This window comes from Syngnathus leptorhynchus, chromosome 13 (genome assembly GCF_054491065.1).
Source record: "Syngnathus leptorhynchus isolate UIUO chromosome 13, UIUO_Slep, whole genome shotgun sequence".
Lineage (NCBI taxonomy): Eukaryota > Metazoa > Chordata > Actinopteri > Syngnathiformes > Syngnathidae > Syngnathus > Syngnathus leptorhynchus.
In genome coordinates this window covers 7,325,288-7,343,616 of record NC_141207.1, presented here as the reverse complement: position 1 = coordinate 7,343,616, position 18,329 = coordinate 7,325,288, and the positions used below count along the sequence as shown (strand labels likewise).

The 18,329-nt window shown below is 43.9% G+C and overlaps 1 protein-coding gene across 3 annotated transcripts in view; it reads left to right on the top strand.

Moving 5' to 3' along the window:
* Positions 1-18,329, top strand: part of plpp6 (phospholipid phosphatase 6) — a 42,644-nt gene that overhangs the window by 6,766 nt on the left and 17,549 nt on the right. For all 3 annotated transcript variants that reach the window (XM_085928813.1, XM_085928815.1, XM_085928814.1), the window contains exon 4: positions 1,379-1,460. The gene's annotated coding sequence lies outside the window, so the exon portion shown is untranslated. The remainder of the gene's footprint in view (positions 1-1,378; positions 1,461-18,329) is intronic.

The following is an 18,329-nucleotide window of genomic DNA, read 5'->3' as shown; positions in this document are numbered from 1 at the left end:
AATAGCCATGATGTCACGATAGGGCTCTCCCATTGGCTGGAAGGCGTGTCTCGGAGAAGAGCCGCCCAGCGTTACCTAGACAACCTACACCGCACCCGCCCCAGAAGATTCTGCGTCTCGCAATGCATTGTGGGATGAGGTAATAGCATGGAAGAGCGCCTGCGCGGTGCATTGTGGGATGACGTATTGTTTTTGAATATCTAGTTACCCGCTCTCGACTGTCAGTGGCGGGACAGCCTGCGTTCAGTGCGGCCGCGGGCTTGTCCTCTCGTGTCTACTTCAAAGATTTGCCACTCTTTCAGTTATATTTTTATCAAACTATCAATCCTTGGTTGAAACTGATAAGAAACAACGTGCGGGTATTGCACGCGCTCTTTCAATATGCTATATTTATAATATGCGCCCTGCGATTGACTGTCGACCAATTATAATAATAATAATAATTAATAAAAGCAACCAAACAAGTGGTTCATTTTTCACAATTTCTAGACCAAAAAGAAAGAACCAGAGGAATGAAAAATATAATAAAACTGCACTTTTTCTTTTTCTATAGCTTGAAACCAAAGGAACAGACTGGGGATATGCCCATAACATGCAAATAAACATTTATTAGATTTTTGGCATTCCATTTTTTTTTTCTCACAGATTTATGATCACTCCTGGTCGTGAAAAGAGTCTCCGCCCTGGTCTAGTCCACGGAGCCATGTGGATTTTAGTTTAGTAGTAATAGAGTCCCAGATATATGCCCCTGCCCATAAAGTGCAAGTACATTTTCTATTATCTGTGTCAGAGTGTGTAATTAGTATAGTGCAGTCCATTGTCCCCCTGGCCCTTTGTCAGAAATCAGCGCTGGTTTAATGGCGGGAGGTTAACTCGTCCACTCCATCTGTCTGGGTCATCTTACCGGTCACTATCTTCAGCGCTTCGTATCTAAATATGTCCTCCCCCACCACCTTGCTTGATGAGTAAATCAGTCCCCTGGCGCTGGCTGGCTCAGGGAGGCACCGAAAGGAGGATGAACCGGGTCGTAAAAAAAACAGCACCGCCGTCTTTTTTTTTTTTCTTTTTTCTTTTAATAACTCTTCATGCGGTCTTTACACGCTGCTGTACAATGTCACAGTGTGGCAATCAATAAAGTCGGGTATAGTCTGATCTAATGGGTTGGATTCACCAATTTGTTTCATTTTCTTGGCAGGGAAATATTACATGACTTGGCTTTAGTCATATTTAAGGTGCTAATTTTAAGACTTTCTAGACTAAACATTTGAAATAGCTTGACTTTGAATTGGCACCATGAGACTTGACAAATCTTGCCCGTTTACATTTGCTAATCGACATTTTCATATTTCTTTTGTCTTTCACTGTTTGCTGTAATCAGAAAAAAAGAAAATGGCAACGTGCTTGATGTGCAACTCAAATAGGAGACACGACTGTAACTTCATCTGTCACCCCACAGACAGGTAAGCTATGCTAACTTCTCAATTTAGCTAAAACGATCAGCTTGTCAAACATCAACGAAGCTTTAATATTTGAGTTGACAATGTGACTTACTCCCACCTCTGAAAATGAGGACAAGACTTTTTTCCGCTCTTTGTTCTAGTGGCATATTCTTAAATATTAATCCCTACTTCTCCTCATTCATCTATTCATGACTTTTTTTTTTTTGCATATAAAACGCTTATGAGGGAATGATGTCGTCGTGCGGTGGCCCACATACACGACGAGCAAGCAAGCTATGATGTCATTTCAGACTTATTATATTATCTCATTTGAACTAACTCCCATATTTTTTTGTTCTCCATTCGCATTGCAATGTAGTCAAGCGGCGTTTAATGCCGCGAGGTCTTAAACGCTTCACTTCATCGCTCTGAATGGCCGCCATGTTTAAAGTTACAGTTACCACATGGTACTATGCCAAATAAGTTTTTTTTATGGCACGGACGTGCATGGGTAAAATTAGCTCGGGGGACTCCGACACAACTTTTTTTTTTTTCCGGGGAGCCTGTTATATATATATATATAGTAAGTGCAAAAATAGGTTGACCGCATTTGTCTGTTCCTTACTTTCAGAACAAGTATAAAACAAAAAAGTAGATTTTATTTTAAGGGCCCTTCTCCTTTCTATGGTTCACCGGTTCATCCTGTCACCATGGCGACACACACACACACATACACACACGCACATACACACACACACACACACACACACACGGTGAGAGAAAGCAACTAGCATCTGAGATTTCGGCGAGAACTTTTTTAAAAACAATACGAGTCGGCCCACAGCCTGTTTCCATCACGGGGGAAATCCGGCCGCCCTGACAGCCACTGATAGGAGTAAGATGAGAGGGAGAGGAACGAGGGAGAAAAAAAAGGCAGGAGAGAGATAAGTGAAAGACAAAGTGTGTGTGTGTGTGTGGGGGGGGGGGGGCGTGCGCAAAGGACAATACAGAGGGGAAAGTCATCATGAGGATGGAGGGGAGGCAAGGAGAGTGCAGGGAAGGGGCGAGCGAGCGAGGGAGGGAGGTAGGGAGGGTCAGGATGAAAAAGTGAGTTGAGCGAGAGAGGCACGATGGGAGGAAAAGCTGCAGAGCGAGTCCACTCGGGTCAGGATGCAGCTGAGCAGGAACACCGCGCTTGGAAAACGGGGGTGGAGGTGGGGGCGTTTGTAAGTGTGGGAGAGTGAGTTTCATCTTGGAAATTAAAAAAAAAAAAAAAAAAAAAAAAGTACGTAGGTGGAACTCTTCAGTATTAAGACCGAAAGAGTTTACTTGACTTAAAACCATATTTTCAAACCCTAAGCCTGACTTTAATGCCCTACTTTGAAATCCATAACCGGCCTTGAAACCCAACTTTTAAAATTTTAAAAACTTGCAACCCAAATGCTTGAAACCGCTGAGTTTAAAACCTAATCAACTAACTCCAAACCCTAAACACGATTTTGAAACCCTGAATGATTTGGACCTTTTATTCACTGTGTGTCCTATTTGTTCCCGATCCTGCATCACATTGTCTGCCCTACAGACTTTCCTTGAATTTTAAAATACACACACACCCACACACACGTTATAAAAAGATGGTTGCAGCCATTTTATAATGAAAAAGCTGAGGCAGGGCTACATGACAAATGTCCCTGGTTGCCTCGTAGATTTACTGTGATGGCCCAAAGTCGGGAATCATTGTGTTTGATTATAAAATGCACACACACACACACACACACACACACACACACACACACACACACACACACACACACACACACACGCGAGGAAGAGCAATGTCTTATCATTCCGTCCTTCACCGTGAGAGAGCGACGAGCTCTCCGAGCTCATCGAGGTCCCTTCCTTTTTTTCAAATTAATTAGTCCCATAAAACGTCCAAGACTTTATTGGTGTTGGCGATTAATTGTCAGTAACTACCCAGACTAATCAAAATCGGGGATTTACTGGCCAGAATCACGTCGGAATATCGATCGACTGCCGAGCCTTTCAGCGCGCTATAACTCACTCAGGTCGTGACATCATTGGGTTCTTCTTAAACGGCCTTTTAGCTTTAAAATAACTATTCAATTATTTTATCAAAAGTCTCATTGGTGCATTCTTCCTCATCACAGCATGACAACAGGTAACACAAGACAGCTTTTCCCATCGAGGGAATAAAATGTTTTTAATATAGTTGTTGTCCCAGTGTCATTTAATCCAGCAGAGTGCATCTGGCCCTGATTATGTAAATGAAATAAAAAAACAAAGGCAGTGAGCCACGCATGTGTGTGTGTGTCCATGTGGAGTTGTGCATGTGAGTCCTCAGCTGGCAGTAACAGGGCGGCGAGTGTGAGTGTGTCACCGGGGAGAATGATCGATAGCTATTAAAACCCGCCGCTGCCTCGCTCCAGATGGAGGGCTTTTTTTTTCTCGATTTGTGTGTGTGTGTGAAAGCAAGCGCTGTTTGTACAGGTGGGACAGTGTATGGCAGCAATGCTAACCTGTTCCACTCCATTTACCTCTGCAAAGCTAGAGGGACCCCCCCCCCCCTTCCCCAACCTCGCTCATGTAATGTGTGTGTATGTGTTTTTGTTTTAGCACACTTTGTTGAGGGCGGGTGGGGTGGGGGGGGCATAAGTGTATGTTTGTGTTGTTTTGCGTGTGCGAAAAAGTGTGGCTGGCAGCTTGTCAGCATGTGTTTGGACTTGCTGGTTATTCCAACATGGCCTTTTAGAGGCAATCAAGAAGTCAAAGCCAGGCCGGAGAAGGAGGCGAAGGAAGAGGAGGGTGAGGAGGGCACAATCAAGCTAGGAAGAGTTGGAGGTTGTTCAAAAGTCTCAAACGGACTCAAGGAGAGAAAGGCCCAAGTAACTACAGGATGTAGCGTAATTACACAAGCTGTTGATTTCTTAACATTTGCCTGATGTTATTTTTTGGGGGAGATCAATTAATAGCATTTCCATTCATTTGAATGGGGGACAGTGATTTGAGATACAAACCCCAAGGGTTTAAAAAAAGAATGGGGAACCAGTGGATCCAAATAATTTTGAATCCTTTTTTTTTTTTTCGAGGCTCAATTTATGACAGTGCCACTTTAAGATCAGCCCTTATTGGATTTATGAGGGTTACAAATAGGATGGTGACCTATGAAATATTAGACAAGCAAGTCTTGACTCATGCTTTCTTACTTACACTTGCATGGGTACATGGTGGTCCTCAGCGCCCTACCCCCCCCTCTGAGAAGGCCATGAAAGCCGATCTTAGATCGATACAGTGAGTGGTTGGTGGTGGTGAGGGGGGGCGTTGCATGCAGATGGTCTGCCCGGGACAACAATGAACACCAACTCGGCAAGGTTGCGACATTGCGCGGTGAGCAATCAAACAATTTTATTTATTTTTTTCCGGTGGGTGAGCAAGAGGAAGTGTGTCAGACATCCATCGCTGTTGTTTGCACTCCAAGATTTTGCAATTCAAACGCTCCACCGTCAAACGTCGTCTGTCTCCGAGGCATCCTTGTCACGGTCACATTGACGGGCGCAGTGAAAGCGGGTGAAGGTGACCGTAAATCAGTCCATTTTTTTTTTTTTTTTTTACCATGGGGCAAAAGGCCGTGATGTGTCTGGATGCTGCTAGTAATTAGTCAGCGTCTCGTGACTTTGTCTTTGCCCGGGTACACACTTCCAGACAAAAGTAGTTCAAGTTGTGCTTTCAAAGTAGGGTTTCTAGTCTGGGTTGGGTTTCAAATCATTACTGGTCACTAATGGACTAACTAACAAACTAGCCAACTAAAACTAGCCAACTAAAACTAACAAAAATAGCTGAGTGTGCGTTTCTGTGTGTGTGCGTGTGTGTTTGCGCGCACGTGAGCACATGTCTGTTGTTTGTTTCTTTTTCCTCGCAGGCCTTTTTAATTGTCCGCACATTCCTGTCATATCCCAAAGCCGCCGCGTGCGCTCTTGGCGTTCTGGCTCGGACTGAGAAAAGATCGGATTGTCCTGTTGCCGTGGCGACGCGCTAACAAATACTTCCAGCTTCATGTGGCACCTTACGCCAACATTCCAGCATCTGCTATTTTGGCAAAGTTCCACTGTCAGATGATTTTTGGTGTGGGGGGGGGGGTCCTCCTTCTTCTCTTCCACCATTTATTTACACCTTCCCTCTGTCCATCTCCCTCATCTCCTTGGGATAGAAGCGCTCTTTGTCCTCTGCTAGTGAATGAACTTGAAGTGTCTGTTTGTTTTATTTACACTTTTATCTGCTCTTGGAAGTCGATTTATCCAAGGCTTAACTTTCTTTGCACACCTTGTGCTATGAAGTAAGCTTTCTAATCATTCTGTAGCACATAAGAGTTCTGGAGCGTGTCCAAAAGAAGTGACCATAGATATGTTGCGGCGTTGATCTGTCAAATTTCCACAACAATGTCTGCTTGGCGACCCAACAAAACTCCAGACAACGCCCTTCTCCTGACATTGAGCAACAGTCGAGGGAGGGGCGCAAACATGGCAATTAAAAACATAATGTCAGGTCAAGTTTTTCATCAAGGTTAGGGTTTCAAATTAGGGTTCAAGCTCACAATTTGAAATGATCTTTCAGGTTAGCGTTTCAAGTCAAGCTCAGGATTTTTGCTTTCCCACTTAGTGCTGAGGTTTCAAATGATGTTTACAAGTCAGGTTTCAAATTTCAAAGTTGTTTCAAGTCAGGCTCACTATTTCAAATGATGTTGTCAAGGCCCGGTTAGACTTTCAACTTGGGTTTTTGGCTGTTGTTTTTTTCCCCAAGTCAGGGTTTCGTGTTTCAATGTCAGGTTTAGGGTTCTCAAATTAGGCTATCCAGTCCAGGTCGGAGCCTCGCTAGCTTAGCCGGAATGTGTTGTTCTTCCGCCCTCTGGACCAATCATTAATCAGTATTTGCTCGGGGCGCTGCGGCCGTGAGAAGTTATTTTCACAAATCACTTTTCTGCTCGTGTGTGTAGATATTTGTGCAGTTGGACTGGTTTGATGGAGAGGAAAAGAAAAAAAAAATCTCAGTCGAAACTCACTCACACGAACACACACACACACACACACACACACACAAAGCAAGTGATTGAGTACACTGGTTAAGGTTAAGGGCTCCAGCTCTTATCACAGTCTCTTGTGTGCACATGCATTAGCTGCTTGCATCCATGTGTGTGTATTTGTATAACCTTTGCGTACATTGTGTGTGTGTGTGTGTGTGTGTGTGTGTGTGTGTGTGTGTGTGTGTGTGTGTGTGCGTGCATGTGCTAGCGCGCATGTTTGACAAAACCCAGAGCAGCTCGTGAGATGACTCTGTGTGTTTTGGCAGTTGGGCCATAGAAGGTCCAGACATGTTTGTACGCAAGCGTTCTGAGTGGATGTGCGCTCCTCAGCGGGACCCTCGGCCCAGACCAAACAATGTGATGAGGCGGCCCACCCTGGAGATCACATTAGATCCGGACCGTGCCCTTTTCTATACGGGGGCGTCCTTGAGCAACACTTTGACGACTCGCCTCACAAGTAGCTGTAGAAAAGATGGTTAAATCAAGTCCCACCCGAGAGGGGGGGCGGGGGTCTTTAAAAATACCACCGTACCTTGACCTATGAATTCAATTCATTCCATGGCCGTCGTAAACTCGGTTTACTTGCATTTAAAAAGATCACCGTTGTAATAAATTGAAACGCCGTTAAGTCGTTCCGGCTTCGTAAAATACAATTATCATGTAATATGTTTTTAATAGGAGAAAAAGCACTATATTTTGAAAAAGCAAGACTGCTATAGATGACTTTTAAGTCAATTTTTTTTTATTGCTAATATTTTTTTTAAATACGCAACAAATAAGATCTTAAAAATAATCGACTCCTAAGCGTTGTCGCGCTGACCCAACCCGGAGCTGTGAATTATTTATCGTATTTAAATGGAAGCTTTTATTCCACGGGGCGTGGTCGCCCGCGTCAGTAATAAACACCTCAACTGTCAAATGGTGCAGGTGTTGCCAATAAATGGCAGCCATTTAGACGCTGACTTGAAATGCTAAATTGTGCGAGAAAACTCAAAAAGGGCATTTTCAACTTGACGCGTATCCCACCAGGCAGCGGAGGAAGTCGTTTCAAGCTAATAGCCATAAATGAGCAGGCTAACTGGCAGTAATTAACCATTGTGCATATACGCGTGTCACTTTGCCAGCTTTTTGACGGCCGGCCGGGGCTCAGACACCAACGATAACACAGCTGGGCCTCGTTCACCCGCCACCTTGCGCTGGTTCTATTGCATGTGAAAGGCAGCTTATTTATTATGAGTCGTACGTATCTGCGGCCATTTTGAATTTGCCGCACCGGAGAGCTGGAATGGAAAAGTCGCATTACTTTACTCCATTGAGGCTTTTGCATGGCATAAAAAGTCGGGATTTAATTGAAAAATCAATATAAATGTGTTTTTTCAGTTTTTTTATTAACCTTGGATTCTTGCCACGTAGTTTGACATCGCATGTAGTTTAGCGTGACCAGATAAGCTCCAGAAATGACACGGTCGTGGTTTTTGCTCTTTCAAGTGTGCGCAAGCTGCTTATTTCCGGTGATTCGTAGCGACAACAATCTCTGGCGTTGACAGGCTGAGTGACACGTACGCATCCCTCAATCGCAATTTACGGACTCGACTCAGAGGGCTACAGGAATGCGTCGCTAGCCTGGAGGCTAACTTGTTTTGACAATAGAGCATCGCAGCGAAATTTGGTGTTCGGGTGCCACATTTGAGACACACGCTTGACACCGTGTTGACATTTGCGCCCATAGGACTGAGAATGGACAAATCATTGGATTGTTTGTTAGGTTGCTAGTTGATAAGAAGGTCGCTATGTCCCTACACCTCTTGCTCACTCACTTGCTGTGTGAAGGCATATAAAAGCAGTCGGGCCGTTTCCTGTTCTGTAGCTAAAAGGAGGCACACTGCCAGTTTCTCCTCCTCCAGCCTCGGGTTGAGTTTTTATAGAGATTCACGCCGCAGTTTTGGGACGCAATCCAGAGCCAACGCTGATTGATTGATGGATGCCGTATGGACACGCCGCACGCTATCATGCGACTGTCGGGCTCTTGTATGTATTGCACGGACTTGTAACTTAAAAAAAACCTCAACTGGCTCATAAAAAAAAAAAAAGGCTGCCATGTCATTGTGTTTGTGCACCTGAGCACTGTTTATTTTTATACGTATGCTTTTGCACTTCGGGGCCCGGAGCTCCACTTCCTGAGGCTCCTCGCTAAGCTTCCTGTCTGAGAGGTCCCGGGTTATCTCGCCGGTCCCGCCTCTTCCGACGCTTGCCGTTGCCATGCAGCTGTTTCCTCTGATGGTTGTCGTTCACACACGCAACACTGCTACCCAATATATATTAGAAAAATGGTAAACATACTCTATTGGGTTGAGATCAGACAGCTGACATGGACATTGAAGAATAGGTTTCTACTGCAGGTGGCAATAAGCTTGTGATTGGTGGTTAGGTAACTAGTTTGTGTCCTTCTTGTAGACTTGACTCCACGGTCAAATTTGTTCACTGACCATCAATTCCCACTCCCTCGTGTAGCCTCTCCGGCTGTCCCCCCCCTCAGTGTGTCAAGACATATTACAACATGTTGAGTGCTCTGCTTTGTTTCTAGTCCAGCGGACGTCAGGGTGACACAAGAACCTCCCTCGGGTTTTAATTAAAATTAAGACCGCTTTCTCACTGAGTCCAAGTCTCTGTCTCGTTTAGTGTTATTAGATGGAAAGTTAAAATAAGTGAAGTAAATTGAGCCCGTCATTAAATTATTAATAAATCCAAATTTCAATACAAGACTCTGGAGAGAAAATCATATGACTTGCCTAGAGCCAGAAATGAACATCTTGATTCGAGCATCCTATCAAGAAATGAAATCAATGCCATCTGCTAGGGACCATATTGAGCACTGGTTTCTCCTATAAACCAGTTTGCAATTATCAAAGCGCCTCCAATCTAAACCACTGTCAGTCGACGTCTTAACAAAAACAAAAATGGCGTCAATCTCGTTATGGCGCCAAGGTCTGCTGACCGTTCACGCCCGAACCGTCCGTGGCCTGCCGCCTACTTCATTTTCCACCGTCACTGGCATCATGCAGAACTTCTATTTTAACACACAGCCTGCGGGTCATTTCTGTAATATTGACAGTAGCAAACTGGTTGTTACAAGGAGCTCGTTCATAAATTTTCCCTTCAGCTCACCTGACTTGTTCTGGCTTGGCACGCTGACAAGAGTACGTGGAGTGACAAACGTGCATACCAGCCAGTGTGTAAATAACACCTGCTCACCCTTTGTCCGCTTTGGTGTGTGTTCTATGCACCCCAAACAAACTAGTCGCAATAAGACACAATAAGACCTGATTTCAGTTCCCTATTTAGTAAGATACTGTAGATTGTATTCCCGACAAAATATTTCTATTTAATGTTGCAGGTTTGTTTACATGACAATAAAAAAAAATGTAAAAATAAATCTGTATATTCTTTAGGGGGAGGAAATAATGATAGCAGTATTAATTCATTTTAAATTTATAATTATTTAGTATGTACAAAGAAGTCTTTTAATAATACACCATAATCACATAATTCATTTTTAAATGGATTTCAATTTAGCTTGCGCGAGTATTTGCACCCTTGTAAATAAAAATGGCAATTTCACAGTAGGTACCTGCGTTAGTGAAGCGTCTTCCCGTAGATTAGCTGGATTGCATTTAGCGTCATTGTTTTACAGCTGTTGCGAGGGAGGGATGAAAAAAAAAAAAGATTGGAGACGGTTATTAGTGTGAACGATATCTTTATTTACAAAAGTAAAGACAAGTTAAGACTTTCAACCCCCCCCTCCCTCTCACAGTCTCCTTCGAAGACTGCCAACTCCCCTTTTTGACTATGTGACAGGGTTCAGAGGTCAGGAGCTGGCAGGTGATTGGATGTTGTTGTGGTAAGGGAATACGGGCCCGCTAAGTGCTGCAAAAACACCAACTGGCTCTCGTATCACTGCCTACAGGGCTAAAGTGTGTCAGTGCGTGCGCGTGCGTGCGTGGTGTGTGTGCGTGTCAGGTCAAAAAGGGACATGGAGCAGATTTTTATTTTGAACTCGAACTTTGGAACACACGCTCCACCTGGATATTAACCACATCCATGTGTGTGTGTACTCAAACGTCGCACACATGTCAATTCATTTGAACACATTATCATGTTACAGTTGAAGACAAAGAAAATTCTTCCTTGCAAGTTCTCCTCACTTGCTGTCTGTGCATCGTTTTGGTTTTGTCAAGGGCGCGCTAGCATGTTATTAGCCTCTTTGCGGCTTTGACACAGATGGCGCGTTGATGTGCGCCGTGCGTGCAAATATGGCGAACAATATTGAGCTTTGTGTACATGCTAGTGTGTGTGTGTGTGTGTGTGTGTGTGTGTGTGTGTGTGTGTGTGTCTTTGGAAGGCCAAAGAACATGCAGTGCATTAAAAATTGATGGAGCTATGATATTTTCAAAAAAAAATCCACCTGTTACAGAACCTAACCCTTAATTAAAAAAATAGATAGACATATTATTGTTGATTCTTATTATTATCAAAACCTGACAGAACAAGTACACACAAGGCCCATGCCAAATGTTTCACTGCTATGGGGAAGTCTCTCACCTCTACTCCACTTGTCAGTCAGAATGCGATAAATAATCCTGCGGCAAATAATTAGCTGGCACCGGCGTGAGATGACGGGAACAGCCACGGGCGGGAATGCGGATATATTAAAAAAAATTAAATGATGAAGAGGTGATGGAGGGTCATTGCCAGACAAACCCAGTGACCTTCCATCTTGTTTCGCTTTAACCGTCTCCCCCTTCTCCATCTTCAACACGCTCCGTTACAATCAACATAAACCTGATTCGGCCCATTGTACGTCTTTGGGGGGGGGGGGGTTAATACGCTCCGGCGAACTTTTATAGCTCTATAACACTTGCGCTTTTTTTCCCCCAAAAGTTTCTTTTTATATCAAACATCCAGGTGGACCTAATTTATCGGACCCCCGTTGTTACCTCCAGCTTCTCCGTCTTCACCCATCGCACCCACTTGAGCTGTAGCAGAAATCCCGACTGATCCCGAACGCAATGCGAAGCAGATGTGCCATATACACACACATGTACACGTGAAGAAAAAAAAACAGCCTGCAGCGTTTTGGGCCTGAGGGCGGGGAGGAGGAGGTGGGGGTGGGGGGGGTAAGCAGAAACAGCTTCGTCGCTAGGGTACGTCCAAAATAAAACAGAGAGCTGCTTAAACAGGCCGCTTGTTTCACGCAAACACATGCGGGCTGCAAAACAAGCTTCTAAGTGAGACAAGATGGTTTGCACTTGTTGTCCTGTAAACTGTGTTTGCGTCAAGTACGACGCTGCAAATTGGGTAACTCGGGTGTCTCTCTCCGTTTTTGCTTTGTATTGAGCAAAAAATAAAAACTTAGACGAACATGACGTAATTTAGAACGAATCAAAACTACCACTAAAAACAAAGCCCCCAATCTCAAGATGTGTTGAAAGCCAAGGAATAGAAATGTTTTGAAATTAGATAGTGAGGTTGCTCCATACACCAGCAATAGAAAAATCTGGATCCTCTCTAAGCTCACGCTTAGACTCGGGTGCCTCCGAGAGCAGCTGCTCAGCAAAGCCAGACTTTTGACAGATTTCAAGACAAGGAGAACAATTTTATCAGTCCAGGACGCCATTTTAAGACTAACAAACTTCACTAAATGGGCATTCCTGGGAGTAATGTTTAACAGGAAGAAAACCATCCATGCCGATCATTTTGTGCTGACGTTGCACTTTAGTGGAGATAGCCGGGTTGGGCCTCGCAGATAAGACGCTCCCAGCATTTTCTTTTTTGTCCTTTACCCCGTAGCTGAATGATTCCCTCTTCTTAAATCAGATTTATTTATTTTTTCTCTCTATCAGGGATTCCGTTGCGGTTTCGACTCAGGCAGCGATAACTTTGGCATGTACAGCTGCGCATGTGAATAATTCCCAGGGAAGCCCACTTCAAAGGCTTTGGGGGAGCGTTGCTTAATCCCACGTTTTCGAGTAGACACAAACGTATCGCCGAGTCAAAATCCAGAGGAGGGGTACTTGAGTTTTTATTTACACGCTGTCCGTAACTGCTCAGCGTGTGTGCTTCAACTGTGATTCAAACAAACATGTTTTGGGGAAACATTTGTGGTAGCAACTCGGGGGGGAAAAAAAAAAAAAAATTGAACACAGGCTGACATTTACAGTACGCCTACTCGACTAATTCGTAGCTCCCGACCTCAACCTGCCTACTCACTCGGACGCCCCCCCACACTTGAGCTCCAGGAGCCACCAAACATGAGAAGCGACCTAATTTGGTGTCATAAAACTAACATTAGCTACTCCACTTCAGAAGGACGCCCACCATGTTGAGTGCTGGGTGGAACATGGAGATTACAGAGCTGTCACGGTGTCTGCTTGCGAGGAGGCAATTAGAACCAGGGGATGTCTTACTAATGGGATGCCTGACCCCAAAGACACACACACACACACACACACATCTCAGTTGCTCTGTCCTGAACTTTACCCCGAAAACAAAGGCAGCTCCAGAAGACACATTTCCACCTGAGCAGGATATGCAGAGACACGTATGCCATCAGTTTAGAAACACAGGAATGACAAAGATTCCACAGTAGTAGAGCCGCTGGAATATTTTCGACATGTTTCCAAAGTGTGCGAATAAACAAGTGTCGGCAAAGGTGTAAGTAAAAAAAAAAAAAAGTACTCAAGTAGTCAACTCCTTGATTAAAAACAAAAAAAGGGGGGAGGGCGTCAAGTAAAAAAAAATCTCGTATCCATTTTTCCATGTCGTAAAAAGTATGATTTGATTGATACAAGAACCTTTTTATTTATATTTAAAAAAACAATAATGTAACATTCTTTTCTGCCGTATGTCAAAATTTACAATACAGATACTTTAAGTACAGTAACAAAGTATTTGTACTCCTACCATTTAGTGTGAGTGAGTGCGTGAGTGATATTTCTCAGACAGAGCATCCATTGTGACGCGTCAGTGTCCCTCAAGGCGCTGGAATCTGGCACATTGTCTGCGTCGGAAACTCGAAGCTGTTACAACTCTCGACTTGTTTTGATCCGAGCAAAAAATTCCAGTTCCCGCCGTGTCTTTTTTTTTTTTTTTTTTGGAGGGGAGTGACGCCGCTGGACGAGCGTCTGGAAGGAAAAGTCTCATTATGGTCTGAGTGTTGGCGAGTCGAGGACTGTTAGATAAGAGGGGAACCCCTTCTTTTGGCCGCGGGCTTCCGGATGCAAATGGCTGCTTGCTTTCTGGCTTTAGTCACAATATTCATAAAATGTCTCATTTGAGTTTTTATGAGTAACACAAGGGAGAGATGTTGAGTGAAAAAAAAAAAAAAGGTCTCAGATTTGGATAGGACACAAAAGTCCAGAAAAATAGGAAGGGAAAGGGTATAGGAATTTCCAAAAGTAGTTTAAAAAAAAAAAAAAAAAAGAAGGCCACCAGGGAGGCAGTGCGGCACGAGTGGCTGGCGGGAGATAACAAGAACAGGTTGAGGGGGAAAAGAAAACCTAAAAGAAAGTAACAAAAAGATGACAAAAGTCATTCTAATAATAAAGCAACAGAAAATGAAACTATTCAAAACACTGGTTGAAACAACAAACTAGAAGGTCACAGTTCAGAAGTACGGGTAAAACCGGTTGAGCTCCAAATAGATCATCATGCTCACGATAAGAATTACACTGCTAAGTTACACTAGTTAGCAACAGCGCTCAGTGTGACGCTAGAAGCGCAAAACATCTTGTAAAGTAACTTAAGCAAGCGCTGCAAAGTGATTGGCTAAGCGCACGCATGGCGTGGACGGGATTCACTCCGCGGGGGCGGGGCTGCTCCGGCCAGGCCCTTTGTGTGCTGGCGTGGGCGTCGTCCATGCAGATGTGAAGTTTGTTGTACGCCAGAGAGACATTTGTGTGTGACAGAAGGCAGCTTGTATCAGTAGCGTGTGACACACAGCGCTCTCTCGGCGGCCACTAGAAGGACTCGTGCCAAAAGACTGAATAGTGCCTCTGTTTCCTGCTGCTGATTGACAGCAGAGCTTCTTTGTGTGTTTGTGTGAGTGAGTGAGTGTGTGTGTGTGTGTGTGTGTGTGTGTGTGTGTGTGTGTGTGTGTGTGTGTGTGTGTGTGTGTGTGTGTGTATTTTGTGGCAACAATGTTGAGAATTGCGCTCATAGTATCAGTCAGTGTAGACTATAGTGGCGTCCTAAATTTAGTCGTTTATTATTATTAGTCATTGTTGTCTGACTGGAAATAATTAAAAAAAAAAATTGTCATTAATATCAATTTTTTTCAAATGGTATATTACTGTCATTTGAAAGTAATTTGAAAAACATATATTTGATATATACGCATTTTTCCCAACAGGTCTTTGAATGTGCTGCTGTTTTGGTTAGCAATACAATTGAGCTGTTATTGTTCCGTCTTGCACTTACATTGATTGAACTGCAGTTTGAGGAAATTCATTTAGAAGTGTGTCGGTGTTGGTTTTGGCCAAACAAGTTTTTCAACTGTGTGGTCCCCCCCGCCCCCCCAAAGCTGTCTTTGACATTCAGACGTCTTTGATTGACAGCAGGTGCACAGGGGAACAAAATGTCAAGAGTTCCTGACATTCTGTCTTCACGTCAAAAACTTTGTTTTTTTTGGGGGGGGCACACCTGCAGGATTTTTTTATCAAGGTGCAAGGAGGCAGAGCATTTGGACAAAGTGGCCACTGCCACTGGTGTTGATATGCTAAATGGCACAAGCACATGCATGGATCATCCGAACCATTTTCTGTTTTCTTTGTGGACTTCCGCCTGCTTGAATAATTCAATAAGATTCAAGCCAGGAAGGGACGCGGCTGCTTTACGGCCATTAGATCAGCTGGCGGGAAAAGGTGTCAGCGAGAGAACAGGCGAGAGAGAACGAGAGAGAAGTCATGTGACCTGAGGGAGATCCCCCTCACGTGACTTTGTGGAAAATCACCCGGCCATTCCCAGAAAGCACGAGTAAAGCAGAACGTCCTGTCCGTTGAAATACATTATAGAATATACGATGAGCTACACTGAGCAGTCACTTTATTAGGTACAGCGCCCTGACTTGCTTAATGCGGCATCATCGAACATTTTTATGTACATTTAACATTTTAATTTAAAATTTTAATTTTGAATTATATTCGTTACAAATAATACAATTATTATTTTTTTAAACTTCATATGGCCCATTGATGGATTTAAAAAGCGTGCATCCCCAAATCTGAATTTCCCCATTACATTAATGTTTTTCAGTATGGATTGCTGTTTTTTGCAAACACGACTTCTGGTTCGAGCTGGCAAAAGAGGATTGTATGAAGAGTAACGTACAACCTCAAAACACGTCGCCATTTTCTGATGGTCTTCCTTGCCGCCGATGAAAAATCCCTCTGGCAGGGCACGACGCAAAATAGTTTCCGTGCGTGCACGTCGCGGTGTGTTCCCACCGAGCGTTTACACGTCCCCCGATGAGAATCTGCTGTTTGCTTTAGTTTCGACCGACTTACGCTGTGGCTTTTTTTTTTTTTTTCCTGCGGGCCCGTGTGTAGAAACAAGGAGCTTGGACGCCTACGGCGGTTTTTAAGCGTTTTTGCGGCCCCAATGAGGAGAAAAGTATAGGCTGTGTTTCTGGGGAAGTGTGGCTGAAGTAAATTTCTGGCTTTCTGGCTTACTGTAACAGACGAGTGTTGGTTTCAGGGCAGCCACTCGTGTTTCGCCGCATCAATAATAAACCGCCGGCAAGCGTGCTGGTCAATAAGACTGCCATCGGCTATGACGGTAAACGACATCAGCTTAGTCGTGCCCGTTATTCAGCAGTTTATGATTTTGGTTGTTTTTAACAGCCATTCCTAATTGCTTCGCCTACGTAACTCGACACTCGTGTCGTTCGGGCCGCAGCTTAAGTACTCGCCTTGCCCGATCAGCACCAGAGCCAGATAAGGCTCTTTAATAATTCAGCGTGTTGCTTTAAAATGCAGTTTGTGGTCAAAGACAATCTCGTTAAGATTCGCTCTGGTTTCTGACCTTTAGCCGTAATAATGACGGCTAGCTACTCTGCCTGATAACTATCAACCAGGCATGGGGCACTTAATTCGAGTCTGGCTTTAAAAGGAAGTCGAGTCAAATATTTTTTGGGGCAATAAAATGTTCTGTGTGCCCCCACTAGTCTGATTAACACACTCAAAAGCCACAACATTATGCTAACTGCTAAGCTAACGTTTCAATTGTTCATTATATTGTCATATTTTTATTGTTCAATAAATCACCGAGATTAACCTAGAGGGGGAAAAACTTTTTCAAATTTCTCCCCAAATGAAGCTCAGCACAGCAATCCTGTGTGCTCATTTACCGGATCGTAATAGCCATCCCTATACTCGTCCTTCCCAGCCAGAATCCTCCGCTCCCATTGGTGGAGCCCGTATCGCACGATGATATCGGTCACCTGATGATCTCACGCTTTAGGTGATGTAGTCTTACAGCAGGTGAGTCATCAGGCGCGTCTTACTGGAAGCACATCGCCTCATCCATCCCCCGCCGCACGTTTTCATCTTCGATGCTGATGCTGATGCGGCATCGCCTGCGCAGCCTCCGTTTCTCCCTCCCCAACCCCCGCCACCTCCTACACGCGCATTCCCATCATATGCCGACAAACTGATATGAAGAAATATGGGGGAAAAAAAATACATTCATCCATATCTGTGGGTCTTACTCAATTCATGGATCAATGCAGGGAACCTTTCATAATTTTCTGCTCCCTGTGTGGTATTTTTTTGTGGATCTTTTCAAATTTGTATGATTAGAAATTTTTCACACATTGACAAAAACGCAAATGTTTGAGACTGAATTCATTTGTCTCGTCAGAAACTGGTGATAAAAATACCAGACCACCTATTGGTCCCTGAGACTTTTTTTGTGGGTCACTCCAAGGTATATCAACCAAATTTCACATTGCTAAGTAAATCTGGCTTTCGTGGCATGCCATCCCGTTTTCAATTGGCCCATGGAGCAATTATGACGAAGCCATGGGAAGTTTGCCTAGCAACAAAAAAAAGCTTACACGGACAAATATTCCTCAACGAGCTGACTTAGCTTCATACCGTGGTTCTCGGGAGGATCCCAACAAATACATCGTACCTCCGCACAGGCATATTATTATTATTATTCTTGTTTGACGTTGTTATTGGAGATCATTATGCGATATAATTATATCTATTAGCTGTGTGCAGCGCCAATGTCAATATTGCTCCACACGGCACAGAAAAACGCTGTCGGTCAGGTGAGGCCGTGAGAAAGAACCACAACATAAGTGAGCTGCATGCACTTTGTAATAATATTTGATCTACTTGATGACATTATCTCTTGACATATGGAAACAATATTTTCAATAAAAAAAAGTAAATCGGTGTCAATTGAATATGCAACATTTGAGTGAAAATGTCATTTTCCCACTAAAAAGCCTCTATTTGTTTCCTGGTGGTGCTCTTTGACGTAGGACTGACGCACAAAGAGAGCTTTTGTGTACTGCAGGTGTGAAGCTACACAAGGCTGAGCTAAAGGGTGTTTTATTCCTTCGAGGCCCCCCCCCCCCCCTTCTCTCTCAAAAAAGCCTGCGGGCCTGCTGCTGTAGAGAAAGGCCAGAAATTCTTACAACTTCCTCTCCTGATTTATTTGCATGTAACATGCACATGACTGACAAAATCAACCTTTTTAAAATTCAGCCCCCGAAGCAGGTTTCACGT